The sequence below is a fragment of the Salvelinus fontinalis genome, chromosome 32, assembly GCF_029448725.1.
Source record: "Salvelinus fontinalis isolate EN_2023a chromosome 32, ASM2944872v1, whole genome shotgun sequence".
NCBI classification, from domain to species: Eukaryota; Metazoa; Chordata; class Actinopteri; order Salmoniformes; family Salmonidae; genus Salvelinus; species Salvelinus fontinalis.
This window is the reverse complement of record NC_074696.1, coordinates 4785321-4794808: the sequence shown is the minus strand read 5'-3', so window position 1 is coordinate 4794808 and position 9488 is coordinate 4785321. Positions and strand designations below refer to the sequence as shown.

Here is a 9488-nt window from a genome sequence, read left to right as displayed (position 1 = left end):
TGATTAAAATAACAAACATAAATAACTTAATGACATATGTATTCAGACCCATTGCTATGAAACTCAAAATTGAGCTCAGGTGCATCCTGTCTCCATTGATCATCCTTGAGATGTTTCTACAACTTGATTGGAGTCAATGTGTGATAAATAAAATTGATTGGACACGATTTGGAAAGAGACACACCTCTATATATAAGGTCCCAAAGTTGACAGTGCATATCAGAGCAAAAACCAAGTCATGAGGTCGAATTAATTGTCCGTAGAGCTCTGAGATGGGATTTTGTTGAGGCACAGATCTGGGGAAGGGTAACAAAAAAGGTTTGCAGCATTGAAGGTCCCCAAGAACACAGTGGCCTCCATCGTTCTTAAATGGAAGGAGTTGGGAACTACCAAGATCCTTCCTAGAGCTGGCCACCCGGCCAAACTAAGCAAAGGGGGACGGAGAAAAGCTCAGGACCTCACACAGCCAAGACAATGCAGGAGTGGCTTCGGGACAAGTCTCTGAATGTCCTTTAGTGGCCCAGCCAGAGCCCGGACTTGAACCTGATCAAACATCTCTGGAGAGACCTGAAAATACACCGCCTTCAAAAAGTATTCCCCCCCATGGCGTTTTTCCTAGTTTGTTGCATTACAACCTGTCATTTAAATAGATTTTTATTTGGATTTCATGTCATGGACATAAACAAAATAGTCTGAATTGGTGAAGTGAAATGAAAAAAATTACTTGTTTCAAAAAAATAACAAACTGAAAAGTGGTGCGTGCATATGTATTCACCCCCTTTGCTATGAAGCCCCTAAATAAGATCTGGTGCAACCAATTACCTTCAGAAGTCACATAATTAGTTAAATAAAGTCCACCTGTGTGCAATCTAAGTGTCACATGATCTGTCACATTATTTCAGTATATATACACAACTGTTCTAAAAGGCCCCAGAGTCTGCAACACCACTTAACAAGGGGCACCATGGAGACCAAGGAGCTCTCCAAACAGGTCAGGGACAAAGTTGTGGAGAAGTACAGATCAGGGTTGGGTTATAAAAAAATATCAGAAACTTTGAACATCCCACAGAGTACCATTAAATCCATTATTAAAAAATGGAAAGAATATGGCACCACAACAAACCTGCCAAGAGAGGGCCGCCCACCACAACTCACGGACCAGGCAAAGAGGGCATTAATCAGAGAGGCAACAAAGAGACCAAAGATCACCCTGAAGGAGCTGCAAAGCTCCACAGTGGAGATTGGAGTATCTGTCCATAGGACCACTTTAAGCCGTACACTCCACAGAGCTGGGCTTTATGGAAGAGTGGCCAGAAAAAAATCCATTGGGAGACTCCACAATCATATGGAAGAAGGTACTCTGGTCAGATGAGACTAAAATTAAGCTTTTTGGCGATCAAGGAAATCGCTATGTCTGGCGCAAACCCAACACCTCTCATCACCCCGAGAACACCATCCCCACAGTGAAGCATAGTGGTGCTAGCATCATGCTGTGGGGATGTTTTTTTATCGGTAGGGACTGGGATACTGGTCAGAATTTAAGGAATGATGGATGGCGCTAAATACAGGCAACTTCTTGAGGGAAACCTGTTTCAGTCTTTCAGAGATTTGAGACTGGGACGGAGGTTCACCTTCCAGCAGGACAATGACCCTAAAGCATACTGCTAAAGCAACACTTGAGTGGTTTAAGGGGAAACCTTTAAATGTCTTGGAATGGCCTGGTCAAAGCCCAGACCTCAATTCAATTGAGAATCTGTGGTATGACTTAAAGATTGCTGTACACCAGCGGAACCCATCCAACTTGAAGGAGCTGGAGCAGTTTTGCCTTGAAGAATGGGCAAAAATCCCAGTGGCTAGATGTGCCAAGCTTATAGAGACATACCCCAAGAGACTTGTAGCTGTAAGTGCTGCAAAAGGTGGCCCTACAAAGTATTGACTTTGGGGGGGTGAATAGTTATGCATGCTCAAGTTTTCAGTTTTTTTTTGTCTTATTTCTTGTTTGTTTCAAAATAACAAATATTTTGCATCTTCAAAATGGTAGGCATGCCATGTCAATCAAATGATACCCCCCCCCTCCCCCCAAAAATATATTTTAATTCCAGGTTGTCTAGAGACGGAGAGGGCAGTGACGCTCCCCATCAAACCTGAGAGCTTGAGAGGATTTGCAGAGAACAATGTGAGAAACTCCCCAAATACAGGTGTGCCAAGCTTGTAGCATCATACCCATGAAGACTTGAGGCTGTAATCGTTGCCAAAGGTGCTTCATCAAAGTACTGAGTAAAGGATTCTGAATAGTTATGTAAATACTTATAAACATTTGCAAAAAGAATTCAATGTCATTATGAGCTATTGTGTGTAGATTGATGAGGGGAGAAAACGATTTAATAAATTTTAGAATAAGGCTGTAACGTAACAAAATGTGGAGAAAGTCAAGTGTTTTGAAAACTTTTGAATGTACAGTTGAAGTCGGAAGTTGTGGTTTCCTGTCAGCAGTATGTACATGCATGTCTTGCAGACCTCGACAAGTCTGGTCTGCAAGTCTGGTCTGACCTCGACAAGTCTGGTTCATCCTTGGGAGCAATTTCCAAACACCTGAAGGTACCACGTTCATCTGTACAAACAATAGTAGGCGAGTATAAACACCATGGGACCACGCAGCCGTCATACCGCTCAGGAAGGAGACGCTTTTTGTCTCCTAGAGATTAAAATACTTTGGTGCGAAAAGTGCAAATCAATCCCAGAACAACAGCAAAGGACCTTGTGAAGATTCTGTAGGAAACAGGTACAACAGTATCTATATCCACAGTAAAACGAGTCCTATATTGACATAACCTGAAAGGCCGATCAGCAAGAAAGAAGCCACTGCTCCAAAATCGCCATTAAAAAAGCCATACTACGGTTTGCAACTGCACATGGGGACAAGATCATACTGTTTGGAGAAAAGTCTTCTGGTCTGATGAAACAAAAATAGAACTGTTTGGCCATAATGACCGTCGTTATGTTTGGAGGAAAAAGGGGGATGCTTGCAAGCCAAAGAACATCATTCCAACCGTGAATCACGGGGGTGGCAGCATCATGTTGTGGTTGTGCTTGCTGCAGGAGGGACTGGTGCACTTCACAAAATAGATGGCATCCTGAGGATGGAAAATTATGTGGATATATTGAAGCAACATCTCAAGACATCAGTCAGGAAGTTAAAGCTTGGTCACAAATGGTTCTTCAAAATGGACAACGACCCCAAGCATACTTCCAAAGTTGTGGCAAAATGGCTTAAGGACAACGAAGTCAAGGTATTGGAGTGACCATCACAAAGTCCTGACCTCAATCCTATAGAAAATGTGTGGGTAGAACTGAAAAAGTGTGTGCGAGGAACGAGGCCTACAAACCTGACTCTGTTACACTAGCTCTGTCAGGAGGAATGAGCAAATATTCACCCAACTTATTGTGGGAGGCTTGTGGAAGGCTACCCAAAATGCTTGACCCAAGATGCACATTAAAGGCAACGCTACCAAATACTATTTGAGTCTATGTAAACTTCTGACCCACTGGGGATGTGATGAAAAAAAGAAAAGCTGAAATAAATCATTCTCTCTACTATTATTCTGACATTTCACATTCTTAAAATAAAGTGGTGATCCTAACTGACCTAAGACGGGCACTTTTTACTCGGATCAAATGTCAGGAATTGTGAAAAACTGAGTTTAAATGTATTTGGCTAAGGCGTATGTAAACTTCTGACTTCAACAGTATATATCAACCACTCTCTCAGTTGGTTTCTCAGTCCAATTTGATCAAACACATTTGCCCAGTTTCCTACAGCTAGGCTAAACAGCATTCTTTCTGCTCTGACATCCCCTCATTACTAGAGCCAGAAGGGATTGACTCTGAGCTTTCTTGCCAAAACCAGTAGAGAATGTATTAAATAACAAAGTATTTCAAATCAAAAGATATATAAACTGTCAAATGCGCCGAATACAACAGGTGTAGCAGTAAAATGATAACAGCGAGGCTATATACAGGGTATTACGGTACAGAGTCAATGTGGAGGCTATATACAGGGCTGTACCGGTACAGAGTCAATGTGGAGGCTTTATACAGGGGGTACTGGTACAGAGTCAATGTGGAGGCTATATACAGGGTGTTACGGTACAGAGTCAATGTGGAGGCTATATACAGGGTGTTACGGTACAGAGTCAATGTGGAGGCTATATACAGGGGGTACCGGTACAGAGTCAATGTGGAGGCTATATACAGGGTGTTACGGTACAGAGTCAATGTGGAGGCTATATACAGGGTGTTACGGTACAGAGTCAATGTGGAGGCTATATACAGGGTGTTACGGTACAGAGTCAATGTGGAGGCTATATACAGGGTGTTACGGTACAGAGTCAATGTGGAGGCTATATACAGGGTGTTACGTTACAGAGTCAATGTGGAGGCTATATACAAGGTATTACGGTACAGAGTCAATGTGGAGGCTATATACAGGGTATTACGGTATAGAGTCAATGTGGAGGCTATATACAAGGTGTTATGGTACAGAGTCAATGTGGAGGCTATATACAGGGTATTACGGTATAGAGTCATTGTGGAGGCTATATACAAGGTGTTACGGTACAGAGTCAATGTGGAGGCTATATACAGGGGGTACCGGTACAGAGTCAATGTGGAGACTATATACAGGGGGTACCAGTACAGAGTCAATGTGGAGACTATATACAGGGTGTACCGGTACAGAGTCAATGTGGAGACTATATACAAGGTGTTATGGTACAGAGTCAATGTGGAGGCTATATACAGAGTATTACGGTATAGAGTCAATGTGGAGGCTATATACAGAGTATTACGGTATAGAGTCAATGTGGAGGCTATATACAAGGTGTTACGGTACAGAGTCAATGTGGAGGCTATATACAGGTGATACCGGTACAGAGTCAATGTGGAGGCTATATACAGGGGGTACCGGTACAGAGTCAATGTGGAGGCTATATACAGGGGGTACCGGTACAGAGTCAATGTGGAGGCTATATACAGGGGGTACCGGTACAGAGTCAATGTGGAGGCTATATACAGGGGGTACCGGTACAGAGTCAATGTGGAGGCTATATACAGGGTGTTAAGGTACAGAGTCAATGTGGAGGCTATATACAGGGGGTACCGGTACAGAGTCAACGTGGAGGCTATATACAGGTGATACCGGTACAGAGTCAATGTGGAGACTATATACAGGGGGTACCGGTACAGAGTCAATGTGGAGGCTATATACAGGGGGTTACGGTACAGAGTCAATGTGGAGGCTATATACAGGTGATACCGGTACAGAGTCAATGTGGAGAATATATACAGGGGGTACCGGTACAGAGTCAATGTGGAGGCTATATACAGGGGGTACCGGTACAGAGTCATTGTGGAGACTATATACAGGGTGTACCGGTACAGAGTCAATGTGGAGGCTATATACAGGGGGTACCGGTACAGAGTCAACGTGGAGGCTATATACATGGGGTACCGGTACAGAGTCAATGTGGAGACTATATACAGGGGGTACCGGTACAGAGTCAACGTGGAGGCTATATACATGGGGTACCGGTACAGAGTCAACGTGGAGGCTATATACAGGGTGTTACGGTACAGAGTCAATGTGGAGGCTATATACAGGGGGTACCGGTACAGAGTCAATGTGGAGGCTATATACAGGGGGTACCGGTACAGAGTCAATGTGCAGGGTGAACAGGTTAGTTGAGGTAATTGAGGTAATATGTACAGGTAGGTAGAGTTAAACCATATTTTGTGTGATTTGAAAGTTTGTGACGTAACTCCATTGTCTCCGGAGACACTTCTGTCTGCTAGTGGTTATCAGAGGAATATGTTTGTTGTAACGCTGGTAATATATGACAGATCATTACATTTCAAAATGCCACCTTTACTACTGGTTCAGCATAAAACATTATATTATTGGCAATGGCATTATTTTAGCCATAATATTCCTAATAAAGGTTATGCAATTATATTCCCTGTGCACTCTTCCTGCCTTGCCTCTGGCCCTCATCATACATAATCAACATTATACTATTTTTTGTCTTTAGTTCAACATTTCTTTACCCCTCTCCTCCCACACGACAGCATCCTGCTAAAACATATCAACTGATTGAGACAGGAAGAGGAAGTGACACAGGGTCGGAGAGTCAGCTAACCCCAGCAGGCCCCTTAACAGACAGGGCGGGGTCAAAGGCCCGACAGGCCGTGCCAAAGCCAATGTGACACCGGCTGATTAGCCGAGACTCTGGGTGGCTCTGAATATTGATGAGGGAGAAAAGGCCAGGCCTGTCATCGTTAGGGGAAACGAAAAACTGGTCGGTAACCAAGGCAGCAGGACGGAGAGAGGATGAGGTGGAGGAGAGAAGAATGAGAATGAAAATAAAGAGGGGAAGGACGAAGGAGGAGATGGGTATTTGGTGATGGAGGTAGAGGACTAGAGGAGATGGGTATGATGGAGGTAGAGGACTAGAGGAGATGGGTATGAGGTGATGGAGGTAAAGGACTAGAGGAGATGGGTATGAGGTGAGGGAGGTAGAGGACTAGAGGAGATGGGTATGAGGTGATGGAGGTAGAGGACTAGTGGACATGGGTATGAGGTGATGGAGGTAGAGGACTAGAGGAGAGGGGTATGATGGAGGTAGAGGACTAGAGGAGATGGGTATGAGGTGATGGAGGTAGAGGACTAGAGGAGATGGGTATGATGGAGGTAGAGGACTAGAGGAGATGGGTATGAGGTGATGGAGGTAGAGGACTAGAGGAGATGGGTATGATGGAGGTAGAGGACTAGAGGAGATGGGTATGAGGTGATGGAGGTAGAGGACTAGAGGAGATGGGTATGAGGTGATGGAGGTAGAGGACTAGAGGAGATGGGTATGATGGAGGTAGAGGACTAGAGGAGAGGGGTATGATGTAGGTAGAGGACTAGAGGAGATGGGTATGATGGAGGTAGAGGACTAGAGGAGAGGGGTATGATGGAGGTAGAGGACTAGAGGAGATGGGTATGAGGTGATGGAGGTAGAGGACTAGAGGAGAGGGGTATGAGGTGATGGAGGTAGAGGCCTAGAGGAGATGGGTATGAGGTGATGGAGGTAGAGGACTAGAGGAGATGGGTATGAGGTGATGGAGGTAGAGGACTAGAGGAGATGGGTATGAGGTGATGGAGGTAGAGGACTAGAGGAGATGGGTATGAGGTGATGGAGGTAGAGGACTAGAGGAGAGGGGTATGATGGAGGTAGAGGACTAGAGGAGATGGGTATGAGGTGATGGAGGTAGAGGACTAGAGGAGATGGGTATGAGGTGATGGAGGTAGAGGACTAGAGGAGATGGGTATGATGGAGGTAGAGGACTAGAGGAGATGGGTATGTGATGATGGAGGTAGAGGACTAGAGGAGATGGGTATGATGGAGGTAGAGGACTAGAGGAGATGGGTATGAGGTGATGGAGGTAGAGGACTAGAGGAGAGGGGTATGATGGAGGTAGAGGACTAGAGGAGAGGGGTATGATGTAGGTAGAGGACTAGAGGAGATGGGTATGTGATGATGGAGGTAGAGGACTAGAGGAGATGGGTATGATGGAGGTAGAGGACTAGAGGAGATGGGTATGAGGTGATGGAGGTAGAGGACTAGAGGAGAGGGGTATGATGGAGGTAGAGGACTAGAGGAGATGGGTATGAGGTGATGGAGGTAGAGGACTAGAGGAGATGGGTATGATGGAGGTAGAGGACTAGAGGAGATGGGTATGTGATGATGGAGGTAGAGGACTAGAGGAGATGGGTATGTGGTGATGGAGGTATAGGACTAGAGGAGATGGGTATGAGGTGATGGAGGTAGAGGACTAGAGGAGATGGGTATGAGGTGATGGAGGTAGAGGACTAGAGGAGATGGGTATGATGGAGGTAGAGGACTAGAGGAGAGGGGTATGATGTAGGTAGAGGACTAGAGGAGATGGGTATGTGATGATGGAGGTAGAGGACTAGAGGAGAGGGGTATGATGGAGGTAGAGGACTAGAGGAGATGGGTATGAGGTGATGGAGGTAAAGGACTAGAGGAGATGGGTATGAGGTGATGGAGGTAGAGGACTAGAGGAGAGGGGTATGATGGAGGTAGAGGACTAGAGGAGATGGGTATGAGGTGATGGAGGTAGAGGACTAGAGGAGATGGGTATGAGGTGATGGAGGTAGAGGACTAGAGGAGATGGGTATGTGATGATGGAGGTAGAGGACTAGAGGAGAGGGGTATGATGGAGGTAGAGGACTAGAGGAGATGGGTATGAGGTGATGGAGGTAGAGGACTAGAGGAGAGGGGTATGATGGAGGTAGAGGACTAGAGGAGAGGGGTATGATGTAGGTAGAGGACTAGAGGAGATGGGTATGTGATGATGGAGGTAGAGGACTAGAGGAGATGGGTATGATGGAGGTAGAGGACTAGAGGAGATGGGTATGAGGTGATGGAGGTAGAGGACTAGAGGAGAGGGGTATGATGGAGGTAGAGGACTAGAGGAGAGGGGTATGATGTAGGTAGAGGACTAGAGGAGATGGGTATGAGGTGATGGAGGTAGAGGACTAGAGGAGATGGGTATGAGGTGATGGAGGTAGAGGACTAGAGGAGATGGGTATGATGGAGGTAGAGGCCTAGAGGAGAGGGGTATGATGTAGGTAGAGGACTAGAGGAGATGGGTATGAGGTGATGGAGGTAGAGGACTAGAGGAGATGGGTATGAGGTGATGGAGGTAGAGGACTAGAGGAGATGGGTATGTGATGATGGAGGTAGAGGACTAGAGGAGATGGGTATGAGGTGATGGAGGTAGAGGACTAGAGGAGAGGGGTATGATGTGATGGAGGTAGAGGACTAGAGGAGATGGGTATGAGGTGATGGAGGTAAAGGACTAGAGGAGATGGGTATGTGATGATGGAGGTAGAGGACTAGAGGAGATGGGTATGAGGTGATGGAGGTAGAGGACTAGAGGAGATGGGTATGTGATGATGGAGGTAGAGGACTAGAGGAGATGGGTATGAGGTGATGGAGGTAGAGGACTAGAGGAGATGGGTATGATGGAGGTAGAGGACTAGAGGAGATGGGTATGTGGTGATGGAGGTAGAGGACTAGAGGAGATGGGTATGAGGTGATGGAGGTAGAGGACTAGAGGAGTTGGGTATGAGGTGATGGAGGTATAGGACTAGAGGAGATGGGTATGAGGTGATGGAGGTAGAGGACTAGAGGAGATGGGTATGAGGTGATGGAGGTAGAGGACTAGAGGAGAGGGGTATGATGGAGGTAGAGGACTAGAGGAGATGGGTATGAGGTGATGGAGGTAGAGGACTAGAGGAGAGGGGTATGATGGAGGTAGAGGACTAGAGGAGATGGGTATGAGGTGATGGAGGTAGAGGACTAGAGGAGATGGGTATGAGGTGATGGGGGTAGAGGACTAGAGGAGAGGGGTATGAGGTGATG

At 46.0% G+C, this 9488-nt stretch overlaps 1 protein-coding gene across 1 annotated transcript in view; it reads right to left on the bottom strand.

The window, feature by feature from the left end:
- LOC129830508 (CUB and sushi domain-containing protein 2-like) overlaps positions 1-9488 on the bottom strand; it is a gene marked incomplete at its 5' end in the record, with an annotated part of 366155 nt that overhangs the window by 187120 nt on the left and 169547 nt on the right. The gene's annotated exons all lie outside the window — the stretch shown is intronic.